Consider the following 23,721-nt stretch of genomic DNA (forward strand, 5'->3'; position numbering starts at 1 on the left):
TACATGGAGTTATATACTGGCTATGTTAAAAATAATAAATAATTAGTTTTAATGATAAGCTTTAAATCTGTGCTATAAATTTTCATGGTTTTCATAATTTTTAGTGATTTCAGAGAATGTTTTAAATGAAATTGATTATCTTGGGCTGGGGATGTTGTGTTTTGAAGGACTTGGAAAAGAAAGCTTCTTATCTATCCTGGTATTTTAAGAATTTTTTATTATAAGGTTATTTAAAATTCTTTTTTTTTTTTTTCTTCATTTATTTCTATTAGTTGGAGGCTAATTACTTTACAGTATTGTAGTGGTTTTTGCCATACATTGACATGAATCAGCCATGGATTTACTTGTGTTCCCGATCCCGATCCTCCCTCCCCATCCCATCCCTCTGGGTCATCCCAGTGCACCAGCCCCGAGCACTTGACTCATGCATCCAACCTGGACTGGCGATCTGTTTCACACTTGATAATATACATGTTTCGATGCTGTTCTCTCAGATCACCCCACCCTCGCCTTCTCCCATACAGTCCAAAAGTCTGTTCTATGCATCTGTGTCTCTTTTGCTATCTTGCATATAGGGTTGTCGTTACCATCTTTCTAAATTCCATATACATGCGTTAGTATACTGTATTGGTGTTTATCTTTCTGGCTTACTTCACTCTGTATATTGGGCTCCAGTTTCATCGAACTCATTAGAACTGATTCAAATGAATTCTTTTTAATGGCTGAGTAATATTCCATTGTGTATATGTACCACAGCTTTCTTATCCATTCGTCTGCTGATGGGCATCTAGGTTGCTTCTATGTCCTGGCTATTATAAACAGTGCTGCGGTGAACATTGGGGTACACGTGTCTCTTTCAGATCTGGTTTCCTCAGTGTGTATGCCCAGGAGTGGGATTGCTGGGTCATATGGCAGTTCTATTTCCAGTTTTTTGAGGAATCTCCACACTGTTCTCCATAGTGGCTGTACTAGTTTGCATTCCCACCAACAGTGTAAGAGGGTTTCCTTTTCTCCACACCCTCTCCAGCATTTATTGCTTGTAGACTTTTGGATAGCAGCCATCCTGACTGGCATGTAATGGTACCTCATTGTGGTTTTGATTTGCATTTCTCTAATAATGAGTGATGTTGAGCACCTTTTCATGTGTTTGTTAGCCATCTGTATGTCTTCTTTGGAGAAATGTCTGTTTAGTTCTCTGGCCCATTTTTTGATTGGGTCATTTATTTTTCTGGAATTGAGCTGCAGAAGTTGCTTATATTATTTTTGAGATTAATCCTTTGTCTGTTTCTTCATTTGCTATTATTTTCTCCTGAAGGCTGTCTTTTCACCTCGCTTATAGTTTCCTTTGTTGTGCAAAAGCGTTTAAGTTTCATTAGGTCCCATTTGTTTATTTTTGCTTTTATTTCCAATATTCTGGGAGGTGGGTCATAGAGGATCTTGCTGTGATTTATGTCGGAGAGTGTTTTGCCTATGTTCTCCTCTAGGAGTTTTATAGTTTCTGGTCTTAACATTTAGATCTTTAATCCATTTTGAGTTTATTTTTGTGTATGGTGTTAGAAAGTGTTCTAGTTTCATTCTTTTACAAGTGGTTGACCAGTTTTCCCAGCACCACTTGTTAAAGAGGTTGTCTTTTTCCATTGTATATCCTTGCCTCCTTTGTCGAAGATAAGGTGTCCATAGGTACGTGGATTTATCTCTGGGCTTTCTATTTTGTTCCATTGATCTATATTTCTGTCTTTGTGCCAGTACCATACTGTATTGATGACTGTGGCTTTGTAGTAGAGTCTGAAGTCAGGCAGGTTGATTCCTCCAGTTCCATTCTTCTTTCTCAAGATTGCTTTGGCTATTCGAGGTTTTTTGTATTTCCATACAAATTGTGAAATTATTTGTTCTAGTTCTGTGAAGAATACTGTTGGTAGCTTGATAGGGGTTGCATTGAATCTATGGATTGCTTTGAGTAGTATACTCATTTTCACAATTATTGATTCTTCCAATCCATGAACACAGTATATTACTCCATCTGTTTGTGTCCTCTTTGATTTCTTTCATCAGTGTTTTATAGTTTTCTATGTATAGGTCTTTTGTTTCTTTAGGTAGATATACTCCTAAGTATTTTATTCTTTTTGTTGCAATGGTGAATGGTATTGTTTCCTTAATTTCTCTTTCTGTTTTCTCAATGTTAGTGTATAGGAATGCAAGGGATTTCTGTGTGTTAATTTTATATCCTGCAACTTTACTATATTCATTGATTAGCTCTAGTAATTTTCTGGTAGAGTCTTTAGGGTTTTCTATGTAGAGGATCATGTCATCTGCAAACAGTGAGAGTTTTACTTCTGCTTTTCCTATCTGGATTCCTTTTATTTCTTTTTCCACTCTGATTGCTGTGGCCAAAACTTCCAACACTATGTTGAATAGTAGTGGTGAGAGTGGGCACCCTTGACTTGTTCCTGATTTTAGGGGAAATGCTTTCAATTTTTCACCATTGAGGATAATGTTTGCTGTGGGTTTGTCATATATAGCTTTTATTATGTTTAGGTATGTTCCTTCTATTCCTGCTTTCTGGAGAGTTTTTATCATAAATGGATGTTGAATTTTGTCAAAGGCTTTTTCTGCATCTATTGAGATAATCATACAGTTTTTATCTTTCAATTTGTTAATGTGGTGTATTACATTGATTGATTTGCGGATGTTAAAGAATCCTTTCATTCCTGGGATAAAGCCCACTTGGTCATGATGTATGATCTTTTTAATATGTTGTTGGATCCTGTTTCCTACAATTTTGTTAAGGATTTTTGCATCTATGTTCATCAGTGATATTGGCCTGTAGTTTTCTTTTTTGTGTGGCATCTTTGTCTGGTTTTGGAATTAGGGTGATGGTGGCCTCGCAGAATGAGTTTGGAAGTTTACCTTCTGCAATTTTCTGGAAGAGTTTGAGTAAGATAGGTGCTAGCTCTTCTCTCAATTTTTGGTAGAATTCAGCTGTGAAGCCATCTGGTCCTGGGCTTTTGTTTGCTGGAAGATTTCTGACTACAGTTTTCGATTTCCCTGCTTGTGATGGGTCTGTTAAGATCTTCTATTTCTTCCTGGTTCAGTTTTGGAAAGTTATACTTTTCTAAGAATTTGTCCATTTCATCCAAGTTGTCCATTTTATTGGCATAGAGCTGCTGGTAGTAGTCTCTTATGATCCTTTGTATTTCAGTGTTGTCTGTTGTGATCTCTCCATTTTCATTTCTAATTTTGTTGATTTGGTTCTTCTCCCTTTGTTTCTTAATGAGTCTGGCTAACGGTTTGTCAATTTTGTTTATCTTTTCAAAAAACCCGCTTTTAGCTTTGTTGATTTTTGCTATGGTCTGTTTTGTTTCTTTTGCTTTATTTCTGCCCTCATTTTTAAGATTTCTTTCTACTAACCCTGGGGTTCTTCATTTCTTCCTTCTCTAGTTGTTTTAGATGTAGAGTTAGGTTATTTATTTGACTTTTTTCTTGTTTCTTGAGGTAAGCCTGTAATGCTATGAACCTTCCCCTTAGCACTGCTTTTACAGTGTCCCATAGGTTTTGGGTTGTTGTGTTTTCATTTTCATTCATTTCTATGCATATTTTTATTTCTTTTTTGATTTCTTCTATGATTTGTTGGTTATTCAGAAGCGTGTTATTTAGCCTCCATATGTTTAAATTCTTGATAGTTTTTTTCCTGTAATTGAGATCTAATCTTACTGCATTGTGGTCAGAAAAGATGAGTGGAATAATTTCAATTTTTTTGAATTTACCAAGACTAGATTTATGGCCAAGGATGTGATCTGTTCTGGAGACGGTTCCGTGTGCACTTGAGAAAAAAGGTGAAATTGATTGTTGTGGGGTGAAATGTCCTATAGATATCAGTTAGGTCTAGCTGGTCCATTGTGTCATTTAAAGTTTGTGTTTCCTTGTTAATTTTCTGTTTAGTTGATCTATCTATAGCTGTGAGTGGGGTATTAAAGTCTCCAACTAGTATTGTGTTATTCTTAATTTCCCCTTTCATACTTGTTAGCATTTGCCTTACATATTGTGCTCCTATGTTGGGTGCATATATATTTATAATTGTTATACCTTCTTGGATTGATCCTTTGATCATTATGTAGTGTCCTTCTTTGTCTCTTTTCACAGCCTTTATTTTAAAGTCTATTTTATCTGATATGAGTATTGCGACTCCTGCTTTCTTTTGGTCTCCGTTTGCGTGGAATATTTTTTTCCAGCCCTTCACTTTCAGTCTGTCTGTGTCCCTTGTTTTGAGGTGGGTGTCTTGTAGACAGCATATATAGGGGTCTTGTTTTTGTATCCATTCAGCCAGTCTTTGTCTTTTGTTTGGAGCATTCAACCCATTTACATTTTTTTTTTTTTATTGCATGTCTACAGTTTATTGATCTGTGACTTCGTTTAGATACTCAACAGCCATTTTGTGAACATGCAGGAGAGTCAGGCTCTGAGCGAGAGTCTGGTTTGCCAGGTGCGTCCCAGGGATGCTCCCAGGAGCCTGAACCAGCGGATGGAATGGAAGTACTTCCAGGAGGGAAGGAAGGGTGTCAGGCCATCCGAGGCCCCTGGCACTGTGCTTGTGCCCAGGACAGGGGCTGCGTCTGCCTGGAGCATGAGGGCTAGTGGGGGGCAAGGCATTAGTGATTTACGGCCTTAGAAAGTTTAACAGTATTTTTAAGTAGATATTACTGCCTTGAATCATGTTCTCATGTAGTTAAAGCAGACTTGAAAACGCAGTCATTCTGGAAAACTAGCAAGTGGCTCCCTTGCGAGCTGTGGGGTGAGGACCAGATGTGTTCTGTCCCGACACTGAGGTTCATTGCTCTGTGTGCCTGCAGCCCCACTGGGGTTACCTTGGGGCGCAGGGACCAAATGCTCCTCCAGCACCCTGCTGAGAACCCATACCACTTGTCAACACGTTTCTATTTTCCATATTATTCAGTGAAGTGTTGTTTTATTTTTTTTGGTTCTTTAATTATTTGAAAGTTTATAACTTAATTTAGAAATAGTTGGGATTTTTCATTTATCTTTGTGTTACTGACTTCCACCTTCAGGTTGCAGTGGTCAAAGCATGTACAATCAATATGACTTCATTTGTTCCACATTTGTTGACTTAATGCCCCCGCATGGTTAGCCTGGCTTCTCCATGTAACAGTTCTATATGGGGAGGGGATGCAACCCTGTATGTCCTTGGTTTTTGTAAGCCTGTTCTATTGGTTATTAAGAAGTATGTGTTTATATTTCCCGTTATGGTTGTGGATTTGTCTATTTCTCCTTAATTCTGTCAGTTTAGGCATGATTTGTTTTGAGACTGTGTTTAATTTACTACTGAGAACATGTAAGATCTTTATTTTCTTATGTTTATATTTAAAAGTAATTATTTATAGGTATGGTCCCGTTGCCATTTACTTTGTTGTTTTGGGTTCGCGTTTATACAACCTTTCTGTGTTTCCTAAAGGATCTTCCTAAAGAGAAGATCCTTTAGCATTTGTTGAAGAGCTGGTTTGGTGGTGCTGAATTCTCTCAGCTTTTGCTTGTCTGTAAAGCTTTTGAACTCTCCTTCATATCTGAATGAGATCCTTGCTGGGTACAGTAATCTGGGTTGTAGGTTATTCTCTTTCATTACTTTAAGTATGTCCTGCCATTCCCTTCTGGCCTGAAGAGTTTCTATTGATAGATCAGCTGTTATCCTTATGGAAATCCCTTTGTGTATTATTTGTTGTTTCTCCCTTGCTGCTTTTAATACTTGTTGTTTGTGTTTGGTCTTTGTTAATTTGATTAATATGTGTCTTTGGGTGTTTTGCCTTGGGTTTTTCCTGTCTGGGACTCTCTGGGTTTCTTGAACCTGTGTGACTATTTTCTACCCCATTTTAGGGAAGTTTTCAGCTATTATCTCCTCAAGTATTTTCTCATGGCCTTTCTTTTTGTCTTCTGGGACTCCTATGATTTGAATGTTGGGGCGTTTCACATTGTCCCAGAGGTCCCTAAGGTTGTCCTCATTTCTTTTGATTCTTTTTTCTTTTTTCCTCTCTGCTTCATTTATTTCCATCATTTTATCTTCTACCTCACTTATCCTGTCTTCTGCCTCTGTTATTCTACTGTTGGTTCCCTCCAGAGTGTTTTTGATCTCATTTACTGCATTATTCATTTTTAATTGACTCTTTTTATTTCTTCAAGGTCCTTGTTAAACATTTCTTTCATCTTCTCAATCCTTGTCTCCAGGCTATTTATCTGTAACTCCATTTGTTTTCAAGATTTTGGATCATTTTTATTATCATTATTCTAAATTCTTTTTCAGGTAGATTCCCTGTCTCCTCCTCTTTTGTTTGACTTGGTGGGCATTTTTCATGTTCCCTTACCTGTTGGGTATTTCTCTGCCTTTTCATCTTGTTTAGATTGCTGTGTTTGGGGTGGCCTTTCTGTATTCTGGTGGTCTGTGGTTCCTTTTTACTGTGGAGGTTTCTCCCAGTGGGTGGGGTTGGACGATTGGCTTGTCAAGGTTTCCTGGTTAGGGAAGCTTGTGTTGGTGTTCTGGTGTGTGGAGCTGGATTTCTTCTCTCTGGAGCGCAGTGGAGTGTCCAGTAGTGAGTTTTGAGATGGGTCTATGTGTTAGGTGTGACTTTGGGCAGCCTGTATGTTGACGCTAAGGGCTATGTTCCTGCATTGCTGGAGAATTTGTGTGGTATGTCTTGCTCTGGAACTTATTGACTCTTGGGTGGTGGTTGGTTTCAGTGTAGGTATGGAGGCTTTTGGATGATCTCTTATTACTTAATGTTGTTCCCTGTAGTCAGGAATTCTCTGGTGTTCTCAGGTTTTGGGCTTAAGTCTCCTGCCTCTGGATTTCAGTCTTATTCTTCCAGTAGCCTCAAGGCTTCTCCAACTATACAGCACTGATAATAAAACTTCTAGGTTAATGGTGAAAAGATTCTCCACCGTGAGGGACACCCAGAGAGGTTCACAGAGTTACATGAAGAAGAGGAGAGGGAGGAAGGAGATAGAGATGAGCAGAAGGAGAAAAAGGGGGACTCAGGAGAGAGACAGATCTACACAGTACTCTGTTCCCTAAGTGTCCTCTGTAACCTGGAACACCCACAGAATTGGATTGAGAAGAGAAGGGGGAGGGGGAAAATAGAGGTGATCTGGGGGAGAAAAAGGAGAGTCAGAAGTGGGAGAGAGTAATCACCACACTCCTGAGTAAAAATGGGTACTGAATATTGGATTCTTAAATGTCCAAATTGATATCAGATACTGAAAAACAAGGATTAAAAATCTAGAGGAGAAGTTAGACTCTTAAAAATACAATATTAAAAACAAAAACAAAACATTTAAGAAATATATATGAAGTTTGCTTTAAAAATAGGGTCTTTTTTTTTGCAAGGTTATAGTGGGTTATGAAAATGAAAATTAAGAAGTAATAGAGGATTAATAGAGGACTTTAAAAAAAGTAAAAGAAAAAAATTTTTAAAAATTTATTTTTCCTTTTTTTAATTAAAATAGTAAAAATATATCTAGGTATTTCTCTGGAGCTGTTGCGGGCAGTGTGGGTTCCGTTCGGTTTCGGATAGCTCCTTGTTCCTGCTTACACTTATCAATATCTATAGGCCCCTTCCAGTGTAGTCGGTGTTAACTACAGGGATTTTAATCTGTTGCACCTTTAATCTGTTGCATCTGCTGTCACTTCTGAAGCGGTTCCCTTTGTTTATTTGGCTTCTGTTTGCTGGTCTCTTCAGTGTCTAATTTCCGCTCTGACACAAGCGGGCGGAGGTGGTCTCTTGTTTAGGTTCCCTTGTTCAGCCGTGCTGTGGGGAGGGGGGGCACTGCAGACAAGTGTCACTGGCCTGTGTGGGGAGCACTCACAGTGTTGCGGCCACACTGGGTTTGCCCCCGCTCCTGGCGTGTGTGCTTTCCCGGTCTGCACTGCTCAGGCTCCAGGCTGCTCTATAGGGAGCGGGCCCTGAGTTGTGTGCACTTCCCAGGCCTAAGCCGCTCAGGTTCAGGTTTTCGGGTACTCCACAAAGAGGCAGACTCTTTGGGCCTGCGTTTTGTGTCTTCCCCTACCGAGCAGCTCAGGCAGCCAGGAGTTTGACGGGCGCACTCTCCCTGGGTGCGGTGCGCCTTATCCCCTCTGCGGTCCCAGCCTCAGTTTCCCTACACCGGTTTGGTGCGCCTTGTGTCTCTTCTGGGGAGCTGGTCTCTAGCTGCGACCCTCCCGGCCGATGTCAACCACCCAGAATCTCAGGAAGTCTTTGGTTAGAAACTGGAAGCCTGTTTGCAGTTTGATAGGGGATGCCCTCTCTGGGGCCGAGTTTGCCCCTTTCCCCTCCCCACTGCCCTGCCTCCAGCGGGGGATGGGCCGGTCTGCAGCCGGCTAGCTCTTCTCTGGAATTGCTCAGTCCTTCCTTTGTTCTGCGAACGGCCGGCAGTGTCTTCGGTTAGCGCTTTTCGCAGGTTAATTTTCTCTCTCTCTCTTGCTATCCTACAATTTAAGTTGCTGTCTCACGTTACCTCCCTCCGATTGCCCTCAGGGCATTCAGGCCCGGTCCTTACCCTAAGCAATGCCGCCCGCTCCTCTCCTTTCCGCCCCCACTTGCTGGTGGCAGATGCCAGCGTCTGGAGCACTTTTCTGCTGGGAGTTGCTTTTAGGCGTGTGATCTGTGGGTTTTATTTATTTTTCCTCCCAGTTAGTTTGCCCTCTGAGATTCGAAAACTTCCCCCAGACCCGTCAGTGAGAGGGTTTCCTGGTGTTTGGAAACTTCCTCTATTAGGACTCCCTTCCCTGGATGGGTCTCCATCCCTAACTCTTTTGTCTCTCTTTTTTTTATATTTTGTCCTACCTCCTTTCAAAGACATTGGGCTGCTTTTCTGGGTGCCTGATGTCCTCTGCTAGCGATCAGAAATTGTTTTGTGGAGTTTGCTCAGCTTCAAATGTTCTTTGGATGAATTTGTAGGGGAGAAAGTGGTTTCCCTGTCCTATTCCTCCGCCATCTTAGCTCCTCCCCCCTATTTAAAATTCTTATAGGCAGTTTTTCCAATGAGACCTTAAGAACTTTAAAGCATAGTTTATTACAGAACCTGATTTGGCTAATAGCTTTTAATAGTTTTAGAATATATTATGAATATTTTGATTAATTTTAGGATAAGGATCATTTCCTCCAATTCCTTGAATATAAGTATTCAATATGAAATATAAAAAGTAATATAAAAAGTTAGTTGACTTAACAATGTTTTGGGATTGGTAATTTGCATCCCATGCATTCAGCTACTTAAAAAGTACAATTCAGTGGTCTTTAGTATGTTCAGAGATATGTATAACATCACTGCAGTCAATTTTAGAATGTTTTCATAATCTCAAAAAGAAAACTGTACCCTTTGTTATTATCTGCTTACTTTCTTATCCCTAAGCAACCACTAATTTACTTTCTCTATAGATTTGCCTGTCTCTGTAGATTGTGGACATTTTATATAAAGTTATATAATATGTATTTTTCGTAATTGGCTTCTTTCACTTAGCATATTGTTTTCAAGGTTCATTAATGTTTTAGCATGTAGGATGTATCAGTACTACATTCTTTTTATGACAGGTAATATTGTTGGATATACTGCATTTTTATCCATTCATTAGTAGATGGACATTTAGGTTGTACCCACTGTTTTGGCTTTTATGAATAATGATGCTGTAAAAATTTATATGCAAGTGTTTTGTGTGGTTTTATGTTTTCCTTTGGGTAAATGCCTATGAGTAGAATTTCTTGGTCATATGGTAATTCTGTGCTTAACTGTTTAAGGAACTGCCAGGCTATTGTTGGTTGATTTTTTTGTTGTTGTTATTGAAATTGTGTCAGACTGATTAGTGCATATGAGTTGAAGCCCTGTAAGGAGAATGACCATCTGGAATTAGACAGCAAACTGCTTGACTTGTTAATCTAAGAACTTTCTGTTACAGTTGATCTAGTCCTTTATCTTCTTTTATTTTTGTTGAGAATGCATGTGTATGGATTGGCTCCGTGTCTTCATCTTTTAAGTTACTTACCTACCTATCAGTATACATTCTTACTTGGAGACATAACATATATTGACACATACTTTGGTGAATAGTTCATGGTGGGGCTGTTAGTTGAAAATCGGTATTTTTTCCTCTAAAATTTATATAGTTTGTTAATGTGTAAAATACTGAATGGGAGATATTTATGAAACTTTTTTATGAATTCTTAAACTGAGGCATAGATTTTAAAAGAGCTGAAAATGATGTCAAGTTTGACAGAATAATGTCTTTTAAAATTTCAGGTGATTGTAAAATTCACATATCAAAGTCTAAAAGTTTAAGTCTTTGACATCTATCACCATCTCCATTTTCTCCAACCTCAAATGCTACTTTAGGTGACAGGTTAAAGAAGACTTTATGTTTTTTATTGTTATTGCTACATTGTGATATTTGAATCACAGTCATGGCTTTTCATATTTTTGGCTGTCTGTGCCATAAACAAATTATTCAGTTCAGTCACTCAGTTGTGTCTGACTCTTTGTGACCCCATGGACTGCAGCACGCCAGGCTTCCCTATCTATTACCAACTCCTGGAGTTTACTCAGACTCATGTCCATCAAGTCAGTGATGCCATCCAGCGATCTCATCCTCTGTCATCCCTTTCTCCTTCTGCCTTCAATCTTTCTCAGCATCAGGGTCTTTTCAAATGAGTCAGTTTTTTGAATCAGGTGGCCAAAGTATTGGAGTTTCAGCTTCAGCATCAGTCCTTCCAGTGAATATTATTGGAACAAACAAATAATTAGGTGCCTCTAACTCCTGAGTAACAACTAGCCCTCTTTGAAGTTATGAGAGAGTATTTCTGGTGATGAACTATCTATACATTTAATAGTGCAGTAGAAGGTAGCAAAAAAGTTCATCTGAGTTCAGATGAATGACAAAAGCAGTAAATGTTACAGAAATCAGAAATGAGATTCAGAGGATGAAGCATCTATTGTTTACATGGCCTTGAGGGGAGACTTCTGAAAGAGGTAAATGAGCTGTGACTTCCTTTGTGTACAGATACAATTTATTTAACCATGCTTTAAATTCTTTGAATGCAGGAGTTTATATTTACCCTTGTGTGTATTTAGCAGTTGCTCTTTGGGAAATTAGGTTAACATTTGGAACTTGTGGAGTTAGCGTAGCATATTAGAGCCATGAAGATGCTTGGAGGTAGACTTAGACCAGACAGTGTACAGGGCGCTTGATACAGGCTGGGTCATTGGTCAGGTACTTCTTCCATATATTACATACATGGACTGGTGTCCTTGCCCACATTTCCCTCCAGATTCACCATTTTAAAATGTGTTATGTCAATCTTTGTTTTTATTCATGTTTGTTTCATATATCAGTTACAAAAGATACTGTATACTGAAGGAAGTTTTCTGATAGTGTTCCAAAGTCACTGGCTTATATTCCATACCAGATACCTAACATTTATCCTATCCATTCTTTTTCAGTGAACTCCTCTATTTATTTATACTTTCTTTATGATTTTGCATATTGGAAGACATAAGCATTCACTTATCACATATGCATTTAAGAAGCTTGCCTCTCTCTATGCAGAAATTTAGGTATAATGAAAACAAAACTCTGAATTGTATTTTATTCTGTCAGGGGAGTGTGTAATTTCCTCAGTTCTGTCTCATCACAACAAAAATCTGAAGTGATGGGCCAGCGTTACAGCTCTCGGAGGGATCAGTGTTACAGCTCTGTGTTACAGCTCAGTTTTATTTAGAAAATAAAGGAAAGTACATCCTCGAGGCACGAGGGCATGACGAAGAGAAGAGAGAGAGAGACCCCCGGCCTTTTGGCTCCTCTTTTTATATGTTCTTTTCTCCTCCCCCTGGGCCTGCCCTGTGTAAATTGGGCTAGCCAGGAGTGCTGTTTGTTCTACCTGAGGTCCTCACTCCGGTCCTCGGACCTTCCTTTGTTCCATTTTCGCAGGCTTTTCCCTTCCTTGTCTTTTAGCCACCGCCATTTTGGATTTCCTTTTTCCTATTCTAACTACCTAACAATTCTTTAAGGAAACTTAGTAAGATATTTTGAATTTTTTATGGTATTCGAACCTGCTTTTCCATGGCATTTTGGGCAGTGATTATGTTTATATTTGCCTAAAATATAATGTATGGATTGCAAATTAATCCTCTATCAAATATCTAGTATTATTGATGGAGGTATGTTGTCCTGAGATTTACTGGATTTAATAGAATAATTTTTTTTGAGATTATGGTAGACTATTTGGCTGCCATTAAAAAGTAAGTTTTAGAATATTTTTTAATGATATAGAGAAAATCTATCAGATATAATGGCATATAAAAAACAGATTAAAAAAAGCCTTTTCGATTACTCTCAAAAATATACAAGCAACTCCTGCAGCTCAATTCCAGAAAAATAAATGACCCAATCAAAAAATGGGCCAGAGAACTAAACAGACATTTCTCCAAAGAAGACATACAGATGGCTAACAAACACATGAAAAGGTGCTCACCATCACTCATTATTAGAGAAATGCAAATCAAAACCACAATGAGGTACCATTACACGCCAGTCAGGATGGCTGCTATCCAAAAGTCTACAAGCAATAAATGCTGGAGAGGGTGTGGAGAAAAGGAAACCCTCTTACACTGTTGGTGGGAATGCAAACTAGTACAGCCACTATGGAGAACAGTGTGGAGATTCCTTAAAACACTGGAAATAGAACTGCCATATGACCCAGCAATCCCACTTCTGGGCATACACACTGAGGAAACCAGATCTGAAAGAGACACGTGCACCCCAATGTTCATCGCAGCACTGTTTATAATAGCCAGGACATAGAAGCAACCTAGATGCCCATCAGCAGATGAATGGATAAGGAAGCTGTGGTACATATACACCATGGAATGTTACTCAGCCGTCAAAAAGAATTCATTTGAACCAGTCCTAATGAGATGGATGAAACTGGAGCCCCTTATACAGAGTGAAGTAAGCCAGAAAGATAAAGAACATTATAGCATACTAACACATATATATGGAATTTAGAAAGATGGTAACGATAACCCTATATGCAAAACAGAAAAAGAGACACAGAAATACAGAACAGACTTTTGAACTCTGTGGGAGAAGGTGAGGGTGGGATGTTTCAAAAGAACAGCATGTATACTATCTATGGTGAAACAGATCACCAGCCCAGGTGGGATGCATGAGACAAGTGCTCGGGCCTGGTACACTGGGAAGACCCAGAGGAATCGGGTGGAGAGGGAGGTGGGAGGGGGGATCGGGATGGGGAATAAGTGTAAATCTATGGCTGATTCATATCAATGTATGACAAAACCCACTGAAATGTTGTGAAGTAATTAGCCTCCAACTAATAAAAAAATTAAAAAAAAAAAAAAATTAAAAAAAAAAAAAAAAAGCCTTTTCAAATGGTTTGCTCCAATTTATCTTTAAACATTCACACATAATTGTATGCTTAGTCAAATAGAAAAGGCTGCAAACAAATTAACTGAAGTCTTAACAGTGATTGTCTTGGGATGTAGTAATTGTGTTGATTTTTATTTTTAATGTCTGTTCTTTGGACATTGCCCAGAATTTTAAATTTTATTTAAATAAGTAATACATAAAAAAAAAAAAAGTAGAGGTTGTGTGGGACTGTATTGCATCTCCTGCATTGGTGGGTGAATTCTTTAGTATGAGCACCACCTGGGAAGCCCATTTCCTTGTTGGTGAGTTTGCATTTTATTTTTTTGAAAATGTGGCATCATCAAATAATATAGGCAGAAAAGTGATATGACTGAAGTCAGTGGTTTAAAATTTAAACACCTGATTATACAAGATCCTACTGTATAGCACAGGGAACTCTATTTAATATCCTGTGAAAAATGATAATGGAAAAGAATATGAAAAATACATGTATAATTGAGTCACTATGCTGTACAGCAGAAATTAAACACATCCTTGTAAATCAACTATATTTCAGTAAAACTAAAAAAATTTTTTAAAGCACTCTTCAAAGCCAGTAATTTTCATTGATTTTGAGTAGCTGATTTCATTGATTTTGAGTAGCAGTCTTCAGATTGGGGCATGCTTATTCCTGGGAGTACATGTAGACCTTCCAGGGGGGTATGTTGGCAAAAATAATTTGAAGGATTCAGTTTCCTGAGTTTTATTATTATTGTCTGTTCTCTCTTAAAAACTGACAAGCCTGAGAACCTGCCTGTGGTTTAGGCCCTTGCTACTGAAAAGTGTGGCCCACTTAGCAGCCGCATTGCTTTTACTAGGTCTTTGTTAGAAACGCAGAATCTCAGACCCACCCCAGACCTACTGAGTCATAATCTGCATTTTTAACAAGAACCCCAGGTGATTTGCCTGCACTTTGAAGACTTCTAGCTGTCCCATATCCTATTTCTCAATTGCAAAAGAGGCATACTTCTTATCTATTCCATAGAATGTTAAGAATCTTCCTAGTGCCAAACAAAGGACTGTTGTAAAAGTTGGTATTGAAGTTGAGAAGGTGAATGACAAAAAAAAGTCTATCTGTAAAATAGGTGGCTCTCAATTCTTTCTTTTTAAACAAAGTTAAAAGGAAGACCTAAATCAACTTGTTTGTTGGTATATCATAAACAGTAATTTTTAATGATAGCTCATCATGTGATTTTTGACATATAATTCCAAAGGTAGTCAAAAAATTAACAGTACTAGCAGAAATTCCTTCTGTTTCCATGTATTTGTGTAAGTGAAATTTTCAGTGCATACATCTACAAAATAGACTTGATGCTGAATTTCACTTTATTCCGATAGTGATACTCACTGGTATATACATGAATTAATTGTTAAAAAAATGAAACAATACTGTTCACAATATGTTTGAAAATCATTTTTAATACCATTTTACCCCACATTTAATCTTGTCTGTCAATGTGCATGTTATATTTATATTATTTTGGTGCATACTGTATTTGTAATAGCATCTGGAAGAAATTTAAAAAATCTGACCAAAGCTAAAAAAGTTTAATTTATACTCTTTTTTTTACCCCCAGAGAAGTCATACAGAGTGAATATAAATGACCCTGCAGTACAATAGAATATTATAATACATTAGTTAAAATTCGGTAGGGAAAGCTTCAAGAAAAACGTGAATAAGATAAATTTTTGACTATGGGAAGACCCTGTATGTTTTTAAACATAGATGATATTTTTATTCTATTGATACTGTTGAAAGAACAAACATAACAACTTTATTTAAAATGACAGTACTTAGAGTACAATGGAAAGTACAAGTTTTACAGTTACAAGCTATGAAAAAATTTTGCTTGCCAATTTAAAAATGGTAAGGATATGCATAGATTTTCAAAATTATTTTAGGGAATATTTGAGCCAGAAAGCTCCAGTACCATTAACTGACAGTAAGATCCCGATATTGTTTGCACAGTCAGTTTACTTAGGGAGCTTTAAAAATTTCTGAGCCCCCAAATCACAAAACAATCTTTTCTTTTGGTCCTAGGCCCAAGATACTAGATTTATAATGAAGCTCCTACAAAAATGACAAGTTTTCTATAGTTCTGTACATACACATCTTTTTTGTTTTGTTTTGTTTCATAGTTACAGGCATACACACAACAAGGGATTTTAAGCCTAGAACTTAAAGAAAATGATAAGGAAAAGAGTTAAAATTTGAGACATGCAGGTTAGCCTTGATCCAGAAAATCCACTTTCTCATTTTCACAACACATGGCTTAGTGAGAAAGTGATGCTTTTTGATCAGGATGCAGGACTGTTAAGTGGGACTCAGACTAGATTTCAGCTTTTATTCCTTGTGGGATCTTCTTATGCAAAGTCAAAGTGTTAGTTGCTCAATCGTGTCCGACTCTTTGCGATCCCAAGGACTATAGCTCCTCTGTCCATGGAGTTCTCCAGGCAAGAATACTGGAGTGGGTAGACAGTCCTTTTCCAGGGAATCTTCCTGACCCAGGGATCGAACCCAGGTCTTCTGCATTGTCGGCCGATTCATTACCATCTGAGCCACCAGGAAAGCCTACAACCTAATATAAAAGGCCAGCACCTTCTGTCTGGTAAGTCCAGAATGATACCAGAAAAAATAGAGAAGTTTTTTAAAAAAGAGGAACAATTTTCTGAGCTCAGGAAAGGTTCAGGTTATTCATTAGTTTGAAAAGGCCTGCTGAATGTGACAAGGCTAAAAAAAAAAGTACCCACAAATATTATATATTCTGGTGTAGAAACTTACTTGGTGCTAGAGAAGCCGGTCGCATGCATATGTCAGCTGGGCTTTGGGGGGCACTGCATATGCTCTAGGAGCAGGATGTCAGAGAAGCCATCTCTGCTATCGGAACTGAGAGCTGGAGAAGCACACCTGAACTAGGAAGCAAAACAACCCTCAGTTCTTTAGGGAAGAAGCAAAGACAGCCACTGTACACGGAGACGTCTCTCCTGCCCCTCTCTACTGACGAAATCACATTGTGCCAGCTGTCAAAGAAAAAATGCTGAAGGAGCCCAAATCAGTTTCCAAGAAAAGACAGAAAGGGTGAGTTTAGAAGTGAGAGTGAATACATCCATAATCGGCCCACCTATACCTTAGCTTTTGATGTTATCTATTAACCATTTTTCTCAGTGCTTTGTTTATACTCAAGCTAGTTAAGTCTGCTTAGTGTCTGAAGTTTTCTTCATTTGGATCACCTTATGATGCCCATTATTGTTTCAGTTGAAGTAATGTTACTAGCAGGCTTTTGTGTTTTCATTTTCTGTTCTTATAATAGTAGAAATGCAATAAAATATGTAAAAAGTTGTAAAAATGGACTCTGAACTACAAAGAAAGCAGTGCTTTGGAAGCAAACACTGGCTGGCATGTGGGGCGTGTTGGCATGCTGGTCCAGTCACTTGGACTGTTGGTTGGTTCAACTGATAAAGATTCTGAATTTGGTAAAGGAAAATCTGAGAGCTCTAAGCATGTAAGATACAAAAGTGTGGGTTGTCTGAAAGTTAAGTGAGGAATGTTGCTTATCACTTGTAATAAACTTGTTTTCAAGGTTAGTATCATCAAACTATGCAAATTCCATATAATAATTTAAAGTCAGAAAAAGCGCTCATTCAAATTCTGTGCTACAGTGAACTGTAATGTGACATCTCCTTAGTTGTTGAGGAGAGCATTAGAACCAAACAGTTTTGAACCTTGTTCAGTTATTAATTACATTATGGTTGTGAATTTATTTGTGAATTTTACATGAACAGACATATGTAGAACTGAATTTAAGACTGGCATAGGATTGCAGCTATATTTCAGAGTGACATACTTTGAAAAGTTCAAAGAGATACAGAGGTGTCCAAAGAAATTTACTCAGAACTTTGCACAAAAACAAGATAAGTTGCTATGGAGTGTGGTATCCATTGTAGTGATATTTGGTCTAGAATATTTTTGAATTTCTAATAGTATTAAGATTAGTTTAAAATATTTTAAAAATATTTTTTAAAACTTAGATCCTCTGGAATCTCTCTGAGCAACAGAGAAAAAACTGCTGTGCCGTAGGATTTAGGTCTTGGTCAAAGATAACCTGTTAGGAGGATAAGAGGAGAATTCTCACAAAACAGATTTGGATTAGTTAGTATCCGTTTGACCTCTCGCCATTAGTACAGTTTAAATTACTGCATTAAGCTGGGGGAAGAAAGTTATATCCAATACAAAGGAAAACATGAAGAAAAGGGAAGTATGTCATACAGAGAGAATAGTGAACAAGGAGGAGATTTGGGTTCTCATCCCAGTTCTGTCATTAATTGGTAGTTTTGGGTCTTTAGTTTCTCCAGTCTTTTATTTGTTTTCATAAAAACCAAGAGGATTAGATGCTTAAGGTCTTTTTTGTACAGGATAGCGTGGAGTATTACAGAATAGTTTTTTAAAATAAATACGGCCCCTCCCAACCCGTGACACATATGGTAACTCAAATTAAGCTAAATTGTTGCCCAGAAAAGATATTTTGAGGACTTCGTTTATCAAAAGATGATAGTGATTATTTCCATAAAATTATTTACATATAAATGAAACCTTTGAGGGTGCTTGAGAACACTTTATTTTAAATATTTGTAATTCCTTTGGATATATTGTTTTTTGTCTGAGATTTGAAGACTGTATATATTAAGTAGCATTAAACCTTTCCCAGGGCTTCCCTGATAGCTCAGTTGGTAAAGAGAGCTGGGTTCAATCCCTGGGTTGGGAAGATTCCCCTGGAGAAGGGAAAGACTACCCACTCCAGTATTCTGGCCTGGAGAATTCCATGGACTCTATAGTCCATGGGATCGCAAAGAGTAGGACACGCCTGAGTGCCTTTCACTTTCAGACCTTTCCCAGATCATGTCCAGCTTTAATAGTCTTTGCTTTTGGTAGAAAGAGGCCCTTCTTAGCTTTGAAATATATTCTGAAGGGGCTAAATGTTTAATTTCAGAAAAGATTGATGACTCAGCCTTCTGAGATACTCAGCAAATGAGAACTATTTTTTATATGAATGTCTCAGCAGATTTGTTTGTTTTTTTGTTTTAGGGGGGACATCACGTAAACTATCTTTTCAAGTTGATTTTTTGGCTAGTCAGTTTCCTGTCTTATTGTTCTTCTATATAGGAATGTTTCTTTATTTTGTTACCGTTCTCTGTTCCCCATGGTTGCTGCATATCTTTGTGTAGACTCTGTAGGTAGGTATATGTTCCCAGTGTACTTTGAGATGACTACTTTATATCAGACATCTTCAAGTGCTTGGTAATAATAAACAGAGTTGAGTTTTGCTCTGGGTAATGGTGAGCAGATGCCCTACCATTTACTAGACCATTGACTTCCTGTAATTCTCAACAATGACTCTTTGAAGTGTAGTGTAGGTGTTGATTTGCATATACACACTGAGGCCAATAAGAGTATAACAGCTTAATCAAGGTCATTTATGAAGTAAACATTGGAGCTGAGTTTAGAATCCACATCTTTGTAAATTCAGTCATATTGTCTGCATGACTTGATTAGAGCATATTAACAATGTGAGACAATTTAGGTTTTATTTAGATTTAACATAAATTTTTTGTCAATGAAAGTGAAATTGTTATATGTTCAAGTTACAATTAAGTGCTATGAAATTGATCTGTCATTTTCTCCATCTTTTTATCTTTTAAAATGGGAGAGATCATTTTAGTTTTTTTCTTATTCCTTAGGTCCGATTTTGATTTTATTCATCAGTTGACTCTTTCCTATGTTATCAACCACTCGGTTCCTACTCTTACCCCTCATTCAGTGCCCATCAGACTAGTTTTCACTAATCTTTAAAAAAAATTTTGCATTAACCCCATTTCTCTTATTTATCTGCTTCACAGCCAGAAGACATTGTGTTAGTTATTGATTGCTTCCTAACAAATTGGCATGAATTTAGCAGCTTCAAACAGTATTTATTATTTCATAGTTTATAGGATCAAGATTTCAGGAATAGCTTATATAAACCCTCTGTTTCATGTTTCTTATATGGCTACTAAGTCAAGGTGTTGACAAGAGCTAGGGTTTCATCGATTTTCTTGAGTGGGGAAGAATCTGCTCTCAAGCTCCTGTGTGAATTTTTTGGCAGATTTCATTTTCTTGAAAACTGTTGGCCAGAGGCTGTCCTCTTTTTATTGCCATGTGGACCTCCACAACATGATGTTTTGTTTCATCAAAGCCAGCAAAGGAGAGAGTGGGAAGAGTATGCTAACAGGTGAAAGTCACACTTTTCTGTAGCCTAGTTCCAGAAATGATACCTCATTACTTTCGCTGTGTATTCTGTTGGTTAGAAGCAAGTTACTGTGGATTTCACAAGGCTCATACCAGGAGGTAGGGCTCTTTTGGAGCCATCTTTGTATTTCCCTGCTAGAGGCAATTTTTATTAAAACCACAATGCCATTATTTTGTACTCAGTCCTGTCCGAATCTTTGAGACCCCATGGACTGTAGCCTCCAGACTCCTCTGTCCATGGGATTTTCCAGGCGAGAATCCTGGGGTGGGTTGCCATTTCCTCTTCCAGGAGGGTTCCCAACCCAGAGATCAAACCCTTTTCTCCTGCATTGGCAGGCAGATTCTTTACGCCTTGAGCCACCTGGGAAGCCACTTACTTTACTTAATGGATTTAGCAGTAGTTCTTTAGTAATATCTGATACATGGCCCATATTCAGTTTTCTGTTTGTTAAAAAAGTGTCTTATAGTTTGTCTGAATTAGGATCGAAACACTTTGTATTTGTTGTTATAGCCTTTTAAAATTATTTTCAAGAGTAATCTTAAGTGTTCTTACTAGTCTCCTGCCATTTTTCTTTCATCCATTGATTTGTTGAAGAAATCTGTCATTTATCCTGAAGAGGCTCCTAGTTTCTGAATTTGTCCAGTTGTTTCTTTGTAGTAACTTTTGACTAATTCCTCTGTCATACTTTGTGTAAACAGGGAGTTATAGGGAAAGACTTGTTTAAGATTTTGGATTTTTTTTTTTTTTTAAGACTCCTCCCTAGGTGGGTTCCTCCCTAGGTGGGTTCCGTGTACCTTGTATCACTTTCAGAAACAAAGTCTGGGGGTGACAGCTTGGTCCCTTTATTGTAGAGTTTTCCATCCACCTTTCATTAATGGTTTTAATCTCCAGGGATAACTTTAGTGAAGTAACTTATTCTAACAGTGGTTATCAATGTTGGATTTTTCTGATTCTAACATTCCTTTCACATTTATTACCTGAATTTTTGTATAAAGTTCTCCCTAATGCTCTGAAATAGTTTTATTGGAAAAGCAAGATAAATGCTTAATTCCTTTTAATGACCAATTTTCAGAGTAATGAGTTGATATAATACCTCTGGGTGTCTGATTTTTTTTTTTTTAAGCATTTATGAGCCTTAGATTTTTATGTATTCATTTCATTGTGTTTTTAAAAATTTCTGTAGTTATTCTTTTTGGTGCCACATTGGTCCATCCTTGGCAAATGGGAGCCCCTTCAGGCTGGCCACTCCTGTGTTCCTGTGACACAATATCATTAATCTTTATTTTCTTGCTTTTCAGTATGGCACAGTGTCCTTTGTTTATCATGCCCTGATGAGGGAATGATGCTTAGACTTCACAGTTGGAAACTAGGAACATTTGTTACTGGATTGTCATTTCTTTTAGACTGTTTTAAAGGACATAGCTAGGATTTTTTTTTAAGGAAAAAAGTATCTTGAGTTCATACTGCTGTTTCCAATTCAGATTTGATTTATGGGGTTGTAACTTATATAATTTTACAATTCTGCTATTTTTTCTTATGTTATCTTTACTATGTTGAGTCTTCCAGTCCATAAATACCATGTATCTTTCCATTTATTTAGGTTGCTTTTAATTTCTTTCATTAGCATTTTGTAATTTTTAGGGCAGAGAGCTTCCTTACATGTTTTGCTATATTTATATTTATTTCCTTTGAAGCCATTGTAAATAGTTTTGTGGTTTTAATTTTGGGTTCCACTTGTTTATTGTTAGACTGTAGAAATGCAGTTGACTGCTGTGTGTTTATCTTGTATCCTGTGACATTGCTGAACTCACTTAAGTTCTAGGAAGTTTTTTTTGTTGGTCGTTTGTTTTCGGTAAATTCCTTGGGATTTTCCATGTGACAGATCATGCCGTCTACAAATAAGGAAAGTTTCATTTTTTCCTTTCTGAAAGTTGTGTTTCTTCTTAGTTGAATTGTCAGGTTTTATTTTATTTTTTCTGGCTTTTGAATTATATAGGGGGTGTTCTCAGCGTCAGGTTGTGATGGATTTACATGTGTTTTTTCCCTAGTATTTACATGTTTTTGTATTTTGTTTCTTATCCATTTGAAATTTAACCTGGTATGCTGAGTGAGGTATAAATCTAATCATACTGTTTCTAAATGACTGTCCAGTTATTTTGTCACTTAGGAATTTCATATTTTCCCTACTGACTTGTGGTGCTACCTTAATCATTTATTGACTTTTCTGAATTTTAATTTTGATAATATCTTTTGTTCCAAAATGTCTATTTACGTATAAAATCCTCCACTGTTTTAATCACAGAGACTTCGTGACCGGCGTCACCCCCACCCTTCACCCCCTGCCATATCTGCTTTAACATCTGGTAAGGTCTTCCCTTGTTGGTCTTTTTTTTTTCAGGGTTTTGAGACTGGCTTAATTTTTATATAAACTTTGTTAACTGTGTGAATTGTATCACCTTAGTTATGTTAAAAAACTTTTATTGGAGTGTAGTTATTTATAGTGTTGTGTTCATTTCAGGTGTACAGCAAAGTGATTCAGTCATACGTATGCGTATATCCCTCTTTTTTGTTTTTTTTAGATTCTTTTCCCATTATAGACCACTACAGAGTATTGAGTAGAGTTCCCTGTGCTATAGCAGCTTCTTATTAGTTATCTATTTTGTATATTTGTTATTGTTCAATCACTAAGTCATGTCAGACTCTTTGCGACCCCAAGCACGCCAGGCTTCCCTAACCTTCATTATCTCCTGGAGTTTGTTCAAATTAGTGAATTGGTGTTGAATTGGTTCGCTATCTAACCATCTCTTCCTCTGTCGTCCCCTTCTCCTTTTGCCTTCAGTCTTTTCCAGCATCAGGGTCTCTTCCAGTGAGTCAGCTCTTTACATCAGGTGGCCAAAGTACTGGAGCTTCAGCATCAGTCCTTCCAGTGAATATTCAGAGTTGATTTCCTTTAGGATTGACTGGTTTAATCTCTTTACAGTCCAAGAGTCTTGCAGTTCAAGAGTCTTCTTCAGCACCACAGTTGGAAAGCATCAATTCTGTGCACTCAGCCTTCTTTATGGTCCAACTCTTAAGTCTGTACATGACTCCTGGAAGTACCATTGCTTTGACTGTACAGTCCTTTGTCAGCAAGGTTATGCCTTTGCTTTTTAATACTTTGTGACTTTGTGTAGGTTTGACATAGCTTTCCTTTCAAGGAGCAAGCATCTTTTAATTTCATGGCTACAATGGCCGTCTGCAGTGATTTTGGAGCCCAAGGAAAAACAAATCTGTCACTGCTTCCACTTTTTCCTCTTCTATTAAATATTTGCCATGAAGTGATAACACCAGATTCCATGATTTTAGTTTTTTGAGTGTTGAGTTTTAAGCTAACATTTTCCACACTCTTCTTTCACCCTCATCAAGAGATTCTTTTATTCCTCTTCACCTTCTGCGTGTAGAGTGGTATCATCTGCGTATCTGAGGTTGTTGATAATTCTCTGACAGTCTTAATTCCAGCTTCTGATTCATACATATAGTAGGGTGATTTCATATGTAGTGGGGTGTATATGTCAATTCCAGTCTCCCCCTCACCCCCTGATAACTGTTAAGTTTGTTTTCTACATCCATGACTTACTTCTCATTTAAGGTTTATTTGTATTCTTTTTTTTTTTAGATTCCATGTGTAACCAATATCTTATGATATGTGTGTCTGACTTTCTTCACTCAGTGTGACAGTCTCTGGATCCATCCATGTCACTGTAAATGGCATTGTTTTGTTCTTTGTTATGACTAGTATTCTGCCGTGTATATGCATTGCATCTTCTTTATCCATTCCTGTCTCTGGACATTTAGGTTGCTTCCATGTCTTGGCGTCCCTGGTGGCTCAGCTGATAAAAGAACATGCCTGCCAATTCTGAGACACAAGAGATGTCTTGTGTTCGAGACATCAGGTTCCACCCCTGCATTGGGAAGATCCCCTGG

At 37.7% G+C, this 23,721-nt stretch overlaps 1 protein-coding gene across 4 annotated transcripts in view; it reads left to right on the plus strand.

Annotated features, from left to right (window-relative positions):
• MKLN1 (muskelin 1) overlaps positions 1–23,721 on the plus strand; it is a 383,297-nt gene that overhangs the window by 178,549 nt on the left and 181,027 nt on the right. Inside the window, exon 2 of one of the 4 annotated variants that reach the window (XM_043872034.1) lies at positions 22,061–22,121. The exons of the other annotated variants lie outside the window; for them this stretch is intronic. The gene's annotated coding sequence lies outside the window, so the exon portion shown is untranslated. The remainder of the gene's footprint in view (positions 1–22,060; positions 22,122–23,721) is intronic. 4 annotated transcript variants of the gene reach the window in all.

The sequence above is a fragment of the Cervus elaphus genome, chromosome 18, assembly GCF_910594005.1.
Source record: "Cervus elaphus chromosome 18, mCerEla1.1, whole genome shotgun sequence".
Taxonomy (NCBI): domain Eukaryota; kingdom Metazoa; phylum Chordata; class Mammalia; order Artiodactyla; family Cervidae; genus Cervus; species Cervus elaphus.